Raw genomic sequence first — 19,190 nt, 5'->3', positions numbered from 1 at the left:
TTAACTGATTTTCCTTCTCAGGCTCTTAAACACACATAGATGAGCTGTTAATTATGAATGGAGACCAAATGAATACTAATTGTTCTTTGTTTAATTTGTTCTTTAAAACCGCTCAGAGTTTTGTAAATTTTGTTTGATTTTGACCTCTTATTTATGTTTGTCGTTAAAGAAATTTTGACTTTCAGGCAACAGGTTCACAATTAAAAATTTCTATTTCCAGTTGGAACTTTGTAACATCTTACTCCTTTTGCCTTTAGCCATAACTCCAAAGATATTTTTATACACAATATATGGTATATAAATTAGTGTCATCAAAAATGTATTTTATATTGGTTTATTATTTGCCCTGTATTTAATATATATTCCTCCCTTGACATGTTATTCAGAAAAAAAATTTAAGTACAGAAACCTTTGAAGGTAGGAAAGAACAAAGAGTATTGCAGTAGTACCCAGTAAAATATCTCTAAGCACAAAAAATGATGTAATGAGAAATATAAATTATACTAACAGGTATTGTTAGCAAAAGAGATTGTTAATAAAGGGGAAAATTATATGTAAATTTAAATGTTTATTTTTTTTTTCATTACCTGCTAGTAGGCATTGCTTTCTGAAGAGATAAACTCAATGACTGAGTTTTGGGAGCAATATAATGTATTCAGGAGCAATCCTGGTTAATCCCTGGGGTTTTCTGATAAATTGCAAAACTGACATAGTAGAATTTACCTGTACATTTATTCTGAACAGTAACTGAATTAATTCACTGACTGCAATTTTTCAGGGCAAGAAGTCTACGTAAACATTATCTCTAGTAAAATGAAGGAAAGGCCAATCTAGTGTCATAGGGAAAGAAATCATGCTGTTATTCTTAGGAAAAATGGAATAAAAAGAGCACAAATATGTCTTTTATGGCAATTTATTAAGGTCAAAGAATTAGTAACTTACTGAACTTGGATTTGAACTGAAATCTGCATGACTCCCATATTCACACAATTTCTACTCTGCCATCCTGTGAATTACACACTCATCAAGAAACACAGGCATGTAACTCCTGTGTTGAAAATGCTCTTGTCATGAAGAATCCTGGGTAATTTCATCTGCAGGAAAGCTGATGAGGAATGATGTCAGAATCCTGTCTCTCTCTGCCTAGATGCCAACCTAGAATCCTTGAGTAAATTCATTTTCCTGGGCTATCCCATAGCTATCCAATTAGAAACAATATTTTAGGGAAAGGTTTAAAGATAGGTAAATTAATCAGAAAAGATTTTATATTTAATACGAATGTGAAGGCAGAACCTCATAACATTGGTGTGTGTTCCACAAATATTTCTCTAATTATTAAAAAAAAAAAAAAAACAAGCAAAGAATTCTCCAATTCCTAAACCCATTTTGCCTCTGAATCTATCTTTGCCAAGCTCTCCATTCTCAAATGTTTTCTGACTTAGGATCTTCATACATTTGTTCCCTGAGGTGTCTCTCATTTTTCAATTTCCAGCTATTCTGTTCTTAGCTTCCCTACATCTTTTCCCTGAAGGAACCTCTGATCTTGAGAGCCTATCTATTTCTCCTTAGCAGTGTTCTTCCCATTAAAAACTATCTTCTCTTTCCATAAAATTGGAGGAAAATTTATATCTTCATCCTTCCTCAATTAATCTGTTGAGTTTCTTTCCTGTTTTCAGGCATATTAAACTGATATTCAGTAGACCTTGTAAACATAAATGCCCTGTTTGGAAGATGGAGGTAGGGAGACTCACCACATCTTTCTGCACAAGTAAGACTTTTGTCTCTTCTGGAATTTTCTCTCTTAAAAAAAAATGGTCATATTTCAAACCAAGGAAAGACCACAGAGAAACTGAATGTTCCAACAACCATCTTGATTCCTTGTGCATAGGGTTTTTCTTTAAGATGGATGTTCTCTTATGTATACTTGAGACTACTTAAGCTTCACTTACTTAATAGGGCAAAATACGGGTTTTCGAAATAATAAATCTGGTAGTAGTTGGCTTTCCTAGCTAAACATACTTTTGGAGATGGATTTGTTATCTTATTCACCTTTGTATTCCTAGTCACTAGAAAGTTCCTAGAATATTGGAGGTACAAAATAAATATGATTTAAATGAAAGTTCAACTCATACCTGGCTATTATAATGGGATGGTGTTTTAACAATAAGGGAGGAAAAGAGATTTTCATGTTCCAAATGAAAATCTAGAAAATTGGTGATGACAGTTTGGATGGACAGATGTCCTTTTTCTTATACCCTTCTCTCTTCCATGTACCCTTTTTTTAAAAAGTCATTTGACCTGAAATCTTACACCATTCTCGTGGGGTAAATCCAGTGTATAAGCAATGTAGGGTGCTTACCCAGAGAACCCTACTCGACAATCGTTGCACTGGTCTCTTATTCTTACCTTATTGAGATTCTTATTATTAGAGATTCTTTTTACTAAACAGAAATGTTTCTAGAAGGCCTAATAAATGTTGAACTATTGAAAAGGAGGCTGATATCCTACCTCCTCTTCATTAACACATCAGAGAACATTCATTCATCAAGCTAACTCTGGGAAGTTAAAATATAGAAGACTTCAGTTTTAACAAGTTTCTGAAGGATGAGAATGGGAGGTTGAGTCAACACCAAGCATCAGGGGAAGCCCAGTTGCCTTTGTCTGAGGCTCAGGTGATAGGTGAGGCCTGTAGGTTGGAATGATGAAGCCAGAGATAAATAGTAAAAACCAAGGGAGACCCAGGCTTCCCTGACAAGGGATTTTAAATGTAGCCTTATAGCTTGAAATTTGTTCTCAGAAAAACAAAAACAAAACCAACAACAACAAAAACAAAAACACCAAAAAGTAAGTTGCCATGCATATCTTTAATGATATCTTTTGACAAGGAATAACATTGATTATGAGAAAAACTCAGTGATAAGGAATGGTCTCTTTGACTCCACAGAGCTATATATTAAGCCTTGAGAAAGCTCTATTAAAGTCTTAAAACCAAAAAGACTATTATGAAGAGTTTTTCAAAACAACAAACAGCAAAACCCGTCTTCCTTAGAACAGAACCTTGTTCTTCAGCCCAAAGCAAATGTTTCAGCAGAATTACTTTGGGGACTTTATAAGGTGTTGACACAACTTCTACTTTCACATCGTAAATGTGCCACCCTAATAATCCCTGTTTAATTACTGTTTATTATAAATGAATTCTCTCAGCATTCCAGTGTGGCACTTCTCATTTTCCTGTCACTGAGGTTTCCTCTAGCAGAAACTTTGCCCCCAGCTACCATTGATATGATCCCAAGCATGCCCTGATCCAGAGACTGTGGGGAATAGCACCTGTAATGCGGGGGGCAACATCGTCGTGGATACTCAAGTATACAGAAACTAAATAGACCCTTAAAATTATCAGAGAAAGCCACTGAGCCTTCTAAGCTAAACATCCTTCCTAAAGACTGGGTTATATAGTCATGAGCTAGCATTATCCCCATTCTGACCACCTATCCTCTCCTAAGAAGACTAACAGCTAATTAAAATTAACAGGAATAATAATCTCCTCTATGTAGTTGCTCCCATGTAACACATACTAGATTGACAATAGAGAACCCAAGAAAAGGATATGAGACCATCTGTTTGTACCTTCTGAGTGGCAAAACGTTCTAGAGGTCAACCCAAAATTGAGCTAATTTTTATAAACAGTCATTCTACAAAATAACAGCTGGCCTGAATGGAATGTCAAGGGCTAAATGTTAGGGTAACACAATATGCAGGAATTAGAAAAAAAGATCAAGTCAATTAATAAATGTTTTCCCTGCAAGGATCAGATGTACCATATTTTATGAAATAAATACTTGTGATAAGCAAAGCTTGCAGTGGGACAATGGAACTATTCATTATCACCAGAGAAGGACATTTCCACCAATATAAGAAGCTGAGATTTTAAAACTTTGGGTAATTAATTTCAATCAGAGCTGGATTCAAGGTCAGTTGTGTAATACCAGCCATTATTTTCCCTTTGCTACCTTTGGCAGGCATTTCACATGTCTCATCCATAAATAATTAAAACCGAAGTATCTGCTGTATCAGCTTAACTACTGCAGGGAAATGCAGCGGTCCAAGATTTTATTTCATTTGGAACTTCTAATAGAAAGGGAAACAACCTTCTCTGGGTATTAAGAAATGCGTCTTACTTCCTGCATAAACTACACAAACATTTCTTTTTAAGTGTTCAATATGTTCATCTCCATCTGGACCTTTCTAAACTGCGTGAGTAAATTGAGAAAAATTACGAAAGCAAAAGCCTCATGCACATACTGCCAGCATGAAATAATTTAAATCTGAGGTAACCTCCAACTGTCAATAGTGAGTCATCAGGATAATGTAATATTTTTGAGACTCATGATGAAATAACAATTTGAAATTTAGCAACATGAATCATGCTTCCAAAGCATGAGCAGGGTGTCCAAAAGGACCCTTGGGACTTCCCATTTAGGACTGGTTTGAGAAAGAGACAGTCTCTAGGGTGTTCATAAAAATGAGAAGAGAATTAATGGGGCTAAGGTGGTTTATGAGGAAGTAAAAAACTTCAGTTGGTAATATTTTAATTTCTTCAGGGGAAATGATTCTGATTGTTCCTCATTCTTATAAATGTTCCATTTAATTTACAACAGATGCCCCTTTGAAATGTATATTGAGGTGAAGAGATTCAGTTATAACCAAAAATACTATATTGAGATACAGTAAGTGTTTGCATGTACATATGCAAAACTCTAGACTAAAGTTGTTGTACAGGAGAAAAAACAGCAATTGAGATATTAGAGATTTTCAGGTACCTTCCTAATCCAAACCCAAACAAACAAACATAAAATATGCAGCTTGCCCAGTCCAAAATTGAGGAGCCTGCTACAGTGAAGTGGGAATTCTGCATTGTAGGTTGGAGTCAAAGCTTGAGTAGGAACTTTGTGAACTTGGTCAAAACACTCAGGTTAATTGTTATCGTGTGGGATTAACTATGCTAAAGTTACTTGAAAGTCACTGTACAGATCTAGTGAGATAAAAAAGATTGAGGACAGAGAAACAAGATTATGAGGACAAAATGAGAGACTAGAAAGTTATATTTGCATGACCTTGTATGTTAGTAAGGATCACCATGGTTTGGGGATGATCATCACATTGACCCCAGAAAGGATGATTCCCTCTGTCCCATCAGGGATATGTTGTGTGAAAGTACTCAGAGAGCTTGAGTGCATTTTCTTTTATGCATTTTCTGGGCAGGCGCAAGAGACCCACACCAATTATTTGGGGGCCACAATGAAATTAAAATACCTTCATAGTCACCACCATCAACAGTATCGCCATCATTATCTTTCTCTTCATCAGTATTACCATCTACTAGTTTAATATTGGAATAATACTTTAATATTAAATTAAGGACGTTAGTCATAATGGCAAATGAAGATAGAACCATTCTTAAGCCAGATAATGTTAAAACAAATTTATGTTTTTCCTCTCCCTGTCACAGAAATAGTTATATCTAATAATGAGGAAATCAGCCCATACATAATAAGACATTACATGTTGATAATTCAGAGGTAGAAAGTTAAAGCTTCAGCAAAATGACAGTCCCTTAATTATTGTTTGGACAAATACTGTGATTCCTTTCAAATGTATGCTATGGGCCCCTATTAATATTTGCAAAGTTAAGATGACAAATGCCTCCCTTCCTTCATGCTGAATATCCAAAAAGCCTCTCTACCAGATGCTTCCTATCCTGCTGACTAAAGGTAATTCTTAGTTTGAAGTTAGGTATAAAGAAATCTTATAATTTCAAAACTCTACTTAGGTATAAAAGGAAGTCCATAACATCAATGTATTCAGAAAGCTTGTGTGGTCATCTTCTGGCCATCTTCCTTCCTTCTCATAGTGAAAATCTTCATTAGCAACAAATTCTCTCTTTTCTTTTTTTTTATTTAAATAAATAGCTTGAGGGGCACCTGGGTGGCTCAGTGGGTTAAAGCCTCTGCCTTCAGCTCAGGTCATGATCCCAGGGTTCTGGGATCGAGCCCCGTATCGGGCTCTCTGCTCAGCAGGGAGCCTGCTTCCCCTTCTCTCTCTCTCAGCCTGCCTTTCTTCCTACTTGTGATCTCTGTCAAATAAACAAATAAAATCTTTAAAAAAAATAAAAAAATAAACAGCTTTATTGAGATATAATTGACATACTAAAAAACTACAAATATTTAGTGTATAAAATTTAAAATTTAATGAGTTTGGACACCCCCCCAAAACATCACTACAAACAAGATAATAATATATTTATCACCTCCAAAAATGTCCTTGTATTCCTTCACTTTTTTGTATTTTTTTTTTTATGGTAAGAACATTTAACATGTGATCTACCCTCTTAACAAAATGGTTAAGTACATAATGCAATAAAATTAACTAAAAGCACTATTTGTACTATAGGTCTCTATAATTTACTTGCATAACAAACATAATATCCATCAAGAAACTCACCACTTCCTCCTTTCCCCAGCCCATGGCAACACCATTTTCCTCTCTGTTTCTATGAGTTTGACTATTTTAGATACTTCATAGAAGTGGAATCATATAGTATTTGTCCTGTAACTGGCTTATTTCATTTAGCATAATGCTCTCCAGGTCCATCTACATTGTTAAATATGGTAGGATTTCTTCCTTTTGAAAAGCTGAATTATATTTTATTATATGTATATATCACCTTTCTTTTATCCATTCACCCATCAAAGGACATTTAAGTTGTTTCTGTATTTTAGCTATTGTGAATAATGTTGCAATGAACAAGGGAGTACAGCTATCTCTCCCATATCCTCATTTCAATTATTTTGGATATATACCCAGACATGGGATTACTAGATCATAGGGTAGATCTATTTTTAAATTTTTTAGGACCCTTACTGTTTTCCATGACAGCTGAACTATTTTACACTCTATCAACAGTTTATAAAAGTTCCAATGTCTCCACACCTTTTTTTTTAATAGTATCCATCCTAATAGGTATAAAGTTATATTTCATTGTGGTTTTGATTTTCATTCCTCTGATGATTAGTGATGTTGAGCACCTTTTCGTATATCTTTTGGCCATCTGTATGTTTTCTTGGAGCAATGTCTATTTAAACTCTGTCCATTCTATAGTCAGGTTATTTGTTTTTTCACTATTGAGTTGTATGAGTTCTTTATATATTTTGGACATTAACCCCTTATCAGATACATATAGTTTGCAAATATTTTCCCCCATTCCATAGGTTATCTTTTCATTTTGTGGGTTGTTCTTTTCATAAGATTTTCAGTTTAATGTAGTCCCACTTGTCTTTTCATTGCCTGTGCTTTTGGTGTCACACCCAAGAAGTCATTAACAAGATCGATGTTCTGAAGCTTTTCCTGCTTTTCTTTTAGGAGTTTTAAAATTTTCAGGTCTTAGGTTTGTTTTTAATCCATTTTGAGTTGCTTTTTTGTGTATGATGTAAGGTAAAGGTATTTCATATTCTGCATCTGGGTGTTAATTTTCTAAAAACAATAGCAGAAAATGATACTCAAATTATCCTTGTAGAGAAGAAATATAGAGAGCACTAAAATGAATTCATACAAATGTGTACAAATTCACTTGTATTTTTATATCAGTCTTTGTTGCAATCTACTTTGAGCATTTAGAATTGTTTTGGCATAAAAGAATCTTAAGGTATGTGTGTGGCTTGAGGACTATTCAATTCATAGTTCAATCAAATGTGACATTCTGTGCTTAGCCACAAAAGTAAGAGTATTGGTTCAGCAAAGACATATTTAAAATATCTTCTAGCAGCTAGAAAAAGAACACAATAAACCAAAGAACTGAAATTATAATAATAATAAAGGAGCTTTTGATTTAGTTTAGTATTTCTTAAAAATAGAAAAAAAAATTTTAATTAAAGCTTTTGAGACTATAACATTGCTTATTTTAAATTGAGCTGCATGATTTAAGTTTGCTTTAGCTCATATTTAAGTGGAGCTCAGACAAAAATTAGCAAGTGAGTTGGTGACAGAAAGAGAATGTAGAGATGGAAGGCAAAGACAATTTGCCCTTTGAGGTTTGGAACCTGAAGGGCTGCCTTCCATTTCAAAATGGGTAATATGCTTTCACAGCATAGCGAATCTATCACACCCCCCAAGGGGATGCATGCTACACCGTTTCCACCGAGGGGGCTCCCAGAGGTAGCAGATTTATAATAAAAATAATTCTGCATTTTCACATGTTCCAGTCTTAAAATATGGTGGAGCAAATTGTTTTTTTCACAAAGGATTTGTTATTACATGTGATTGTTTCAAACCACTTTTCCTCCTTGAACTTCTAGCTTTGTTTTCTTTCTTTTTTATTGTTCTTTTCTATGGTCTCTAGGCCATTAGCAAACCTGCTCTCCAAGACATCAGTGAAAAAACCTCCCTTCATTTCTGGCTCTTCACAGAAATTTTAGAGGTTGTAGATTTGGACATAACAATGAACAGATGAGGTCCTGCAGACTTAGGACCTGTAGTCTTGAGCAGCCAGAAAGGGAGCCTAAATGTCTACATGTAGTTCCATCTGATAACAGTTCTTCTGTTTGGCCTCATTCTATCACTTACTAGATCTGTGCACCTTTAGGCAGGTTTTTAAATATTTCTGTGCTTCAGATGTCCCATCTCAACATAAACACCCAATTTTACCTAAGTCTTTAAGGTTGTATTAATCATCTTTTCCCATTGTACAGTAGATCTAAACAAATCAGCTGCTGATGTGTACTTCACAGTCTGTTACAGAGCCAGTTGTCTGATACTCTACCTATTCTCCAGATTCAGGAAAATTTGAAAGCAACCTGAGTCCAAGGCACTTAGACTCTGGTAGCTGGTCAGCCATAAGGCAACTCTGGTTTTGTATCAGCTAATTCCTGCCCAATGGTTGAGAGGAATTAATTAAATAACAAAGATGAAGCCATGTTTGTATAAGTTTAAAAAAATGGAATTCTCGGGCGCCTGGGTGGCTCAGTGGGTTAAAGCCTCTGCCTTCGGCTCAGGTCGTGATCCCAGGGTCCTGGGATCGAGTCCTGCATTGGGCTCTCTGCTCAGCAGGGAGCCTGCTTCCCCCCCGCCCTGCCTGCCTCTCTACCTACTTGTGATCTCTGTCAAATAAAATAAATAAAATCTTTTAAAAAAATGGAATTCTCATATACCCATAAGCATGACCACATTGGTGACGTGCATTAAAATCAAGAATTTGAATTCATGCACCCAGTCCGGAAAAACAGAAATTTTGTTGATGAAATCTCCCAGAGAATTTCATCAAGGAGCTCACAAGAACCTTCTCGTTCTGAAATGCATACTCATTACAGACCAAGAGCCCTGAGGTAAGAATTACCACTGTGGTAAAGTCACAGAGCTAAAGGGTCTCCACGCAGCCACAGAGAATGTCCCAGGGTAAGAATATCACTACTGTGGGGATCCAGTGTTGGAAAAGAGTGATAGTGACTCATGAAAACATTTATGGCCCCACTGAACTGAAGTTATGTTTTGTTTCCTAAAATCAATAGTTAAGTTTATATTAGGATTCCTTCTTGCCCACCGATGTTATGGATTCATTAGTTTCTTTGGGGCACCAGGTCTAACAATCAAGGGTAATTCTGTTTGGGTATTTATCTATATACTCCATGAAGGAGCTCTGATTTAGAATGTATCAAGTATTCTGGGAGAAGAACCACATGAACCTATGAAACAAAAACTGTGAGAAGTTTGCTAAATTATTTGACTCTAATCACACAAATACACATTGCAAGCTACAAGTAACATACAGTTTGGTTTGTATGTTCATTTCTACCTTTTTCCCCCTGAGCTCAGATAAATGCTATAGCCCTGCTGTGACCAAGCCAGTGAAGGGAGAGCCAATGCTCGGAATCCTGTGGGTATTCTTCCTTCTTCATAAGAGTCCCATGTAATTAGCAACCAGGGTCTCAAGCTCATCTTGAGGCCCTGTCACGTGTGTACTGAAATACAAATATCCTTATATCTGGACTTTTAATCTAAATTAGAGAATTATCAGATTCTCTATCAGAAAGATTTCAGTTAAGAAATCATGTGAAATATACCTTTAGTTCCAAAATTTGCTTTCTTCCAAGATGTACATTCTAGAAGTGCTGACTACCTTCACCCAGGAAATCCCCTCGTGGCTATAGGGGGCATACACACCATTCCCATGAATCCACCACAGTGGGAGTTTTTAAAGTCCTGAAAACAATCCCAGTGGATCAGTTTATTCTGAAATTTCATGAATTTCATTGACCAAGGGATACCCTCCTATTCCCACACCTTCCCTCCATCTTATTTGACCCACAGTTAAATCAAACTTTATATTATTGATTGAAGATGCTTCCAATATAAGTGCTAAACCCTTGCTTCAGATTTCGTGGGTGAAAATGGATGACACCAAAGAAGTAAATACACTGAATACTTTCTGAATATATCCATGCCAAGATATTACTGTAAACATGTTGATCCAAAATCAGAGGTTATAGTAGTAGGAACAGAGGCATAGATGAGGTAAAGGAGCCAGTCCTCGCAAAAGCTCTGGAAGAGGATAAGGAGAGCACTTTCAAAAGATCCAAGCTGAGACTAAACTTTGAGACAAAATGAAGGTCAGTGTGGCAGTGTCCCATGAGGACAAGGGTGAAATGATGCAAGAAGAGGTGGTTCTTGTTGTTTCCTAGGGCTGCCGTAACTAATTACCGTCATAACAAATTACTTTCTCTTGTTTTAAGGCACCTTAAAACAAGAGAAATTTATCCTCTCCTAGTTCATGAGGCCAGAAATTAAAATCGAGATGTCAGCAGGGTTATTTCCTTTTTGTTGGCTCTGAGGGATAATCAGTTCTGTGCCTCTCTCCCAGCTGCTGGTGGCCTCTGGCTGTCCTCACTATTCATTGGCTGATAGCTGCCTCACTCCAGACTCTGGCTCCAACCTCACATGGCCTTTCCCCCTCTGTGTCTCCTCAATGCTTCTGGGTTTCTTCTATTCTCATGAAGATACCAATCATATCAGATTTGAGCCCACTCTTATCTAGTATGACCTCATCTTAACATAACTAATTACATCTGCATAAACCCTATTTCCCAGTAAGGTCCCATTCTAAGGTTCAAGGAGGGCATACATTTTGAGAGAACACTGTCTACTACCCCAGTAGAGGGGGCAGTTGCCAGGTCACACAGGGCCTGGTAACCCATGGCATGAAAATTTTTTCTTTTCCTTAAATTCCGGAGGAAAAGGCATAATTTATACATTTGTAAGATCATTCTGATGAGGATGTGAAGAAGGAGGTTTAGGTAGAAAATAAAAGGTGTACAAAAGCCAGTTAGTTAACTATTGCAGTGATCAAGCTAAGAGTTAGAGTGGCTTGAGCTTATGTGCAGGCATTTACCACTAAAGGACTTGTATAATTTTGAGAAATATCTGAAAGATGAAATAGCATGTGCTGCTGATGGATTTGATGTGGGAGGGAGGGTAAGGGAGGGACCATATATTTCTGCTTTGAGTAACTGGGTGGAAGATGGTACCATTTATGGCAACAGGGAAGAATGCCAGCCAGGGTAGGGATGGATAGGAACCAGTTCCATTTTGGACATATTACATTTGAGCTACACATTAGAATTCCAAGTAGAGATAACATAAGGCCATTGGAGCCTGAAGAGAGGTCAAGACTTGAAAGATAAATTAGACAGTTATCAGCAAGCTGAAGGTGATTAGAACCATACTGGATGAGGTCATCTAGAGTTTGAGTGCAGAGAGAGGAGAGCCTGGGATGCATCCTAGGATGCACTCACACTTAGATGCTAGTTAGAGGAAGAGAAAGAGCCAGCAAGAGAAACTGGGGTAAAGTTGCCATCAAGGTAGGAGGGAGTCTGGGAAGCCATGGATTCCTAGTTCCTGCTATTCAGGCCATGTGCATAGTAATGTGGAAGTCTCACATGCAAGATTACTTTGTTTATTCAAAATAGTCTCTGTCTTTTCTACCAGTTCCTGCTCCAGACTGGTTCCCCATGTGGGAGGCACATATGCCATGCAACAATGAGACAGGACCTGGCCATGTGACTGGCTATGCCCAATGGATTTTGAACAGAAATGATGCATTGACACCAAAACAGAAGTTCCAAGGTTGTTGCATCGTTCTACCATTGTTCTAGTCCTTCATCATCAAGAAAGATGCATCCCAGATAGTCCTTGCTTAACACAAACCCCAAATGAAGAATACACGAAGAGTAAATCTATACTTAACCTTTAATGTTAAGAAGAAGAAACCTTTGTTTCTGTGAGTCACTGAGAATTGGGGAATGCCCATTACCCATAGCATGACCTAGGAAAAAAATGAGGAAACCTTCACATTTTATGTAGGAGATGTTCATGGCTCTGGAACCCACAGTATGATGGAAAGAATGGAAGCCTTCACAACAAACTTATCTCACAGGAGACCCCAAATCTACCACTTACTAACTTTGTGAACTCTAACAAATTAATTGACATGTCTAGGCTTCCATCTTGCCTTCTCGAGAAAAGGGGATCTATCTTACAAAACCACTGTGAGAATTAAATGTGGCAATATTTGCAAAGTATTGGATACAGTTCCAGCCTCCCTCTCACCAAAAGTTTCCAAAATATGTTCATTTCTCCTTTCTCCCTGCTTAGCCTCCATTCATGCAATGAAGCCTCAAGGAATTCAGTTCAGAAAATAACTCAGACCATGCTTGTAACAGAAGCCGAGTAAGGGCATCTCCTAGCATGCAGCACCATTCTTATGACAGAGACAATGGGAGGGTTTCTATTCTCCAGGCTGTCTGAGGAAAGGAGTCTAGCACTCCTAACCACATTATCCTTTTGAGTTGGTATACACATACCTGCTTTGCAAATGAAGAAACTAAGATGGAGACATTGGAGAACATATTTAGAAATTGCACCCAATTTTATATGTCCCCCAAAGTCCATACTCTTTCCACTACACATATTGCTTCTCTAAAAAATACTTAAAATAAAATAAAATATAAGAAGGAAGAGATTTAGTTTTGTGAACTTACCCCATAAAAGAAATGAAATAAGGAGGGAAAAATTGAAAACATATGAGCACACAAAAATTTGTACAAAAACTATTTCTGGTAGCATTATTCTTAATAGTCAGAAAGCAGAAACAGACCTCCACCAATGGATGAATGGATACACGGATTGGAGTATCTACATACAATGGACTATTAATCAGCCTTAAAAAGGAAGGGAATTCTGATATGGTCCCACATGAGTGAACTTTTAAAACACCATGTTAAGTGATAGAAGTCAAACACCAAGGCCACAGATTATAGGATTTCAGAAGAGGCTGAGAAAAGACAGACAGCCCTGTCCCGGGTCTGCCTGGGAGGGGAAAGGCCCAGGCAACGAGGTGCTTACCAGCAGAGCAGAAGTGCCCAGAGCCGCACAGGAGGGGCAATCCATCCAGGTGAGCCGCTGCGTGGACCCCAGGAGGGCTATGCAGATCATTGCCCTTGGAATCCCCAGGTGTGCAGGAAATGCCCATCAGCCTTCAGGCCCCTGGACTCACGTCAAGATCTTCTTCTGTCTTGAGACTCCCCTGAGGAAAGAAGGAAAATACTAAATGCAGGAGAGCAAGATAGACCACAGCTTTGTATAATGGAGGGCAGGAAAATCTGACTGCAAAAGGCTCCCTAGAGCTCTTCCACAGTCACAGAAAGTGCCACATCCTTATAATAACCATCGACTCTGGGGTAATAAGGCTCTTTGAGAAGTAAGTTCCTCAGAGACAGGACCACCCAAGGAGAGTTAAAAATAGTCCTAGCACCCTAAACTCTTCCCAGCCCCTGTTATGATCATACCTACCAATTCCAGAAGCCCCCGGGCATTCTCACTGACTCCTAGGATGGGTATTATTCAGTCTGAGGAAAGTAGCCAAAGGTAAGGCCTGCCCTGGCCTGGGCATTGGTTCGTAGTGGGAAGAGCTAAAGAAGGGGAGCCCAGGACTGCTCTCCAGGGATGGTTCTCCATGAACTTCCTCAATAGCCATCTGGACCTGTGTGTTCCCTTGAGAACCACGTTCCCAGGAAGTCAGATGGAAACGTGATAATTTGCTTCTTCTCACTTGAGAAAGGAAATCTGGTGGTGAAGGACAGAGGTAGCTCAGAAGGAAGCTAATGATATTCAAACTTGTCCACCACCACTGAGTCCGGGAAAAAAAAAAAAAAAGGAAATGCCACCATCACAAATCACCAATGTATTCCCTGTTACCATGATGCGGCATTTTGTAAAAACTTTGGATTTTCATGGTTTCAATCATTTCGATTCCTGATAAAATATTTCTTATCCCCTAGTTCTCCTTAAATAGGCACCAGAGCTGTAGATATCCAAGCTTCTTAAAGCTTAGGGATTTTTTTAACTCCTATGAAAAAATGCTACTGTAATTTTCCATTTATGAGTAGTACCAGTGGCCATTAAGAGTCCCTGAATCATCACAAAAATTGAGTGCCCAGAGATGAGAAGAGAAGTTTTCTTTGAATTTGATCCTCTCTCTTTTCTTAAAAAAATCAGCTCCTAGCTGAGATCACACAACGGTCCTGCCCAGACGCATGAATTCTTTCTGTCAGGGACTCGATATCTTTCAGATTACAGTGCATTAAAATGTACCCAGCGAGCCTAAGGGGAAAAAAATAAATATGGCGTTTGTCTTGAACTCATAAAAAGGGTCATACGAAAAAGGAATTTAATAAAAATTATTACCACCTAAAAGCAGTGCCAAAATTTAATTATACTTTTCAACCCCCAAAGTAAATGCTTTAACATCTAAACCCACTGAAAAGTTGCCCAGCTTTATTACTGCCATACCTCCAGATTTTTTGTTTTGCTTTTTGGTTTTTGTTTTTTGGTTTTGTTTTTTTGGTTTTTCCTTAAGTATTCTCATTTAATTCTTGAATGTATGACCAGATAGCATTGCAGGTAGGGAAAAATTTTCCTCCTTTGCTAAAATAGTCTCTATTCTCAAAGGCCCATGGCAATCCATCAGTGTGATCCTCTGGGGTAATTAGGCCCCTTTCCCCTCCCAGGCAGACGTTCTGCATGCTGTTGGCTCAAGGACAGCAGTGTCTGGGGCTGTATTCTCAGCCATTGGGTTGTCCTCAGTTCCTTTGTGCCACGGCAATTTTTCAGAAGGGAAATTAGTCCCCCTGCCAACTCTTATATTTTGTATAAGCCCAGATGTCACACTTTGCTAATGTCATACTAGACTGTAATATTTTTATAACATAGTGTAGAAAACCAAAGCAGAGCCAAATAGACACTTGCTGCCAGATGGTTGACCTTTATTTACTGATAAAAGTTTTTCAAATCATAAAACTTGAACTTATTAGAAATGAGCTGAGTTTTCAAGTTTCCAAGTGAGCCCAATGCTCTCTCCCATTGACAGCGTGAGAAGAGATGAGCTCATAAAAATACAGGGTGTGTAGAAACCCAGAAGTCTTCATGGCACTGGGACAGGGGGAGGTGGCTTGTTCCCAGGGAGATGAGTTTTCTGTGTGTAGTAAAGACTGGAGTTGTCGCTCATGAACTGAACTATGGAGCAGACCTCTGCATGCCTGTGAGTTTAGGCATACAGCCACCTGCCTTCACAGCATGAGGAGGCTGCTGATTGTCATCCCATGGTTTGTCTTCCTCCCATGTCTCTAGCATAAACAGGATGAAGGAGACTGTCATTTCCTGCCCATGCCTTCAGCTTACCCCCTAACCATTGCCGTACAGTAATGGAGTTCCTAATTGAATCTTATTAGTTTTGCTTCATATTATATTATGAAGCATATTATATTTGCTTCAAAGAGAGGGCAATTATTTCTCCTTCATATTTCCTTGTAGATTTATTTTCTTTAAAAATGTTTTCTGTCCTGGGGCGCCTGGGTGGCTCAGTGGGTTAAGCCGCTGCCTTCGGCTCAGGTCATGATCTCAGGGTCCTGGGGTCGAGTCCCGCATCGGGCTCTCTGCTCAGCAGGGAGCCTGCTTCCCTCTCTCTCTCTCTCTCTGCCTGCCTCTCTGTCTACTTGTGATCTCTCTCTCTGTCAAATAAATAAATAAAATCTTAAAAAAAAAAAAATGTTTTCTGTCCTGACTCATGGATTATTTTTTTTCTTTGTGATTGGCTCTAAATATGGCTAGGATTCTAATGGGCTCTTTTTCCATTCTAATTGTTTCTTCCCCAGACAAATTATTCTTCCTACATATTTATTGATATTGGACTTAATGCCCCATGCATTCATCATGACCTTGAAAACAGAAATTCACCTCTTTGTTATCAATACCAAATTATTAGGCATTTGAATAACAATAAATGGCTTCACCAGTATATTTATCTCCAGTCATGAAAGTCCCCAGAACCTACTTTTAAATTTGTAGCTTTTATATTTGTTGATAATTTGCTGCCTCACTCATCTGAACTACATTACCTTTTTATTTAACTATTTTCTTTTTTTTTAAGATTTTATTTATTTATTTGAAAGACAGAGATCACAAGTAGGCAGAGAGGCAGGCAGAGAGAGAGAGAGGAGGAAGCGGGATCCCTGCTAAGCAGAGAGCCCGATGTGGAGCTCGATTCCAGGGTCCTGGGATCATGACCTGAGCCAAAGGCAGAGGCTTAACCCACTGAGCCACCCAAGTGTCCCATATTTAATTATTTTCAATTAAACAATAATCATTTTGTCACACTTCATAGATTTTCCAGCCAGCCTAACTTTTTATCAAATCAAATTATGATTTATTCAGAAACCAAATATTCTGCCCTGCTCAAAGATTTTCTGACTCAGAAGTATTTAGAAATTTATCCATCTGTCTGTTTTCCCTCCTCACTTACCTTCTATAACGTAGGGTTTTATAAACTCAATTTTAATTATTGGTAACCCTCCCTTTACTGCAGAACGATCATGCAGCTAGTTAGCTTGGAACTCCCCATTCAGTAGGAGTATCTAAGTGGTTAAGCATTGTGTCTCAAGAATGCTCAGCCAAAAACATCACTGAGAGGGTTACTATATTTGGACTTACCATCAGATACTTGGGTTCAACTCCAAGCTCTGCATCTTTCTATGCACGTGATTGATGTTCAACATCTCACTTCCGTGCTCTATACTTCTGCAAGATGAAGATATCAGTAACTGCTCGCAATTGTCCAGATTCTTATGCATGCCAAGGAAAACACACAAACAAAAGTGATCATAAGCTGAAAATCATAAAATATACCATCAACATCAATACATAGCATTCTGCACTGAGAGTTTATTCTCTTAGAGAAGAGAGAACACACAATGGGATACAACTCTGGAAAGGTGAGCTAGGAAGCAGAGAGAGAGGGAGAAGGTGCTCACATGACACCATGGGGGGGAGGAATACGCCCCTGGAAGGTCACCCAGGAATGGGTGTGAGCAGCAAGAGGCAGCAAGAGAGAATCCACAGAACTCCTAAGGAAAGGAAGGCCACAAGAACGGGAGGTATGGGCACTAAGCACGGATTCTCCTCTTGGGGATTTTTGCTTCAGCCAGGCCCTCTGGTCTTTGGCCTGCTTGACTTCTGTCTGCACCAGATGACAATCTTTAGTCTTACAGCCTGCCTGTAGGCGAGGACCCATAAAGCCTCAGCTAATGTTTCTGCTGTACCTTACAACAACGAGGACAGACTCAGTCAAAAGTGCCTGGAGGAGCACCTGGGTGGCTGAGTGGGTTAAGTCTCTGCCTTTGTCTCAGGTCATGATCTCAGGGTCCTGGGACCAAGCCCCGAATCAGGTTCTCTGCTCAGAGGGGAGCCTGCTTCCTCCTCTCTCTCTCTCTGTCTGCCTCTCTCCCTACTTGTGATCTCTGTCTGTCAAATAAATAAGTAAAATCTTAAAAAAAAAAAAAAAGTGCCTGGAATTGTGCCTTGAATTGAGTGAGAGCACAATCACGGTGGTGGAACAAATAGATGAGGGGATACAAAATCTGAGTTCTAGACCAACATGAACCTAAGTGGTTCTGTCGCCTCCCATAGCCTCATCCCGGAAGACAAGAAAGAAAACCTGAAGGCAAGATTTCCTGTATTGTGGGTGAGCATCAGATAACTCACACACCTTCCCTTTCTCTCTCTTCTTTATTTTTTCACGGTGGTATGGAAGGCATAAGTACAAAGCTCCTACCAGCCTACTAGGAGGAGGAGAACTTTCGCAGCAGAACCCTGCGCCAGACAGGACCCATGTTTGAGCAGATGACTGCGCCAGGCTTTCTAGAGCGAAGGGTATAAGTCATCATCCTACGCTATCAACCTCAAGCCCTGCCCCTTTCTATGCAGGAGATGCACTAAAGCTGTGCTTCCTTGGATACTGGGTATGGCGTTTTATTTGTAACTGGAAACACTTGTTTAAAGTGCATATATTCAAAATTTTAAAAAAAGAAGAACAACAACAACTAGCAAAGACTGATTTAGCAAATCCCTTTCATCAAAGGTTTACTTGTTTTCTTCTATCAAGTATCCTATCTAGTCACTTGGCCAGAGAGCCCCCAGAGAATTACAGGGGACACCTTCCTAGTGAATTATTTTAAACAATATCTTTTGGGAGATAAATAAGTCACCGTGGGAGCGCTAGTGGCAGCAGTGACCTGGGCCATCTGCCTGGGCATTGTCCATGCCTCAGGTTTATCTTCAGCTTTTTGTTCTATTACCGTAGCATTCGAAAGCAGACTTTTCTCATTTGTTTTGTAATCTGTTATTTGGGTAATTTCTCTTCCCCTTGTGTATCTCTAAAGGCATTTCCGCAGTTCCAAGGACTGATTTCTTTCCTAAATTACCTACCTTGCTTTGTTTTTCTCCCTTACTGCCTCTCCTCTATCTTTTCCAAATATTTCTCCCTTCAAACCATTCTCCTCGCCATTTAATCATCCGCCCCACCCTTGGGTGTCTTGAGCCTTCTCTATATTTTCTCCTTCCCAAAGGAAGCTGCCACCTCTGAGAAACTCTTAAATTCCCATGCCACAGTATCAACTTTTTTTTTTTTCTTGGTGGGGAATAATTTTTCCCCAATTCAATTTGCCATATATTTTCTCCTATAAGTGAATTCTCATGGCATACCTTATGGATATTATCTCCCCCTCTCTACAGAAAGACTCCAAATACTTTGT

At 38.6% G+C, this 19,190-nt stretch overlaps 1 long non-coding RNA gene across 1 annotated transcript in view; it reads right to left on the bottom strand.

Moving 5' to 3' along the window:
• LOC125095493 (uncharacterized) overlaps window positions 1–17,196 on the bottom strand; it is a 43,787-nt gene extending 26,591 nt beyond the window's left edge. The window contains exons 1-2 of the long non-coding RNA XR_007125918.1: window positions 17,092–17,196; window positions 13,450–13,630 (exon numbers count right to left, since the gene is read on the bottom strand). This is a non-coding gene — a long non-coding RNA (uncharacterized LOC125095493). The remainder of the gene's footprint in view (window positions 1–13,449; window positions 13,631–17,091) is intronic.
• Between the last annotated feature and the right edge of the window lie 1,994 nt (window positions 17,197–19,190).

This window comes from Lutra lutra, chromosome 3 (assembly GCF_902655055.1).
Source record: "Lutra lutra chromosome 3, mLutLut1.2, whole genome shotgun sequence".
NCBI classification, from domain to species: Eukaryota; Metazoa; Chordata; class Mammalia; order Carnivora; family Mustelidae; genus Lutra; species Lutra lutra.
Note: the sequence above shows the minus strand (reverse complement) of the source record. Positions and strands in the feature narration are given on the sequence as shown.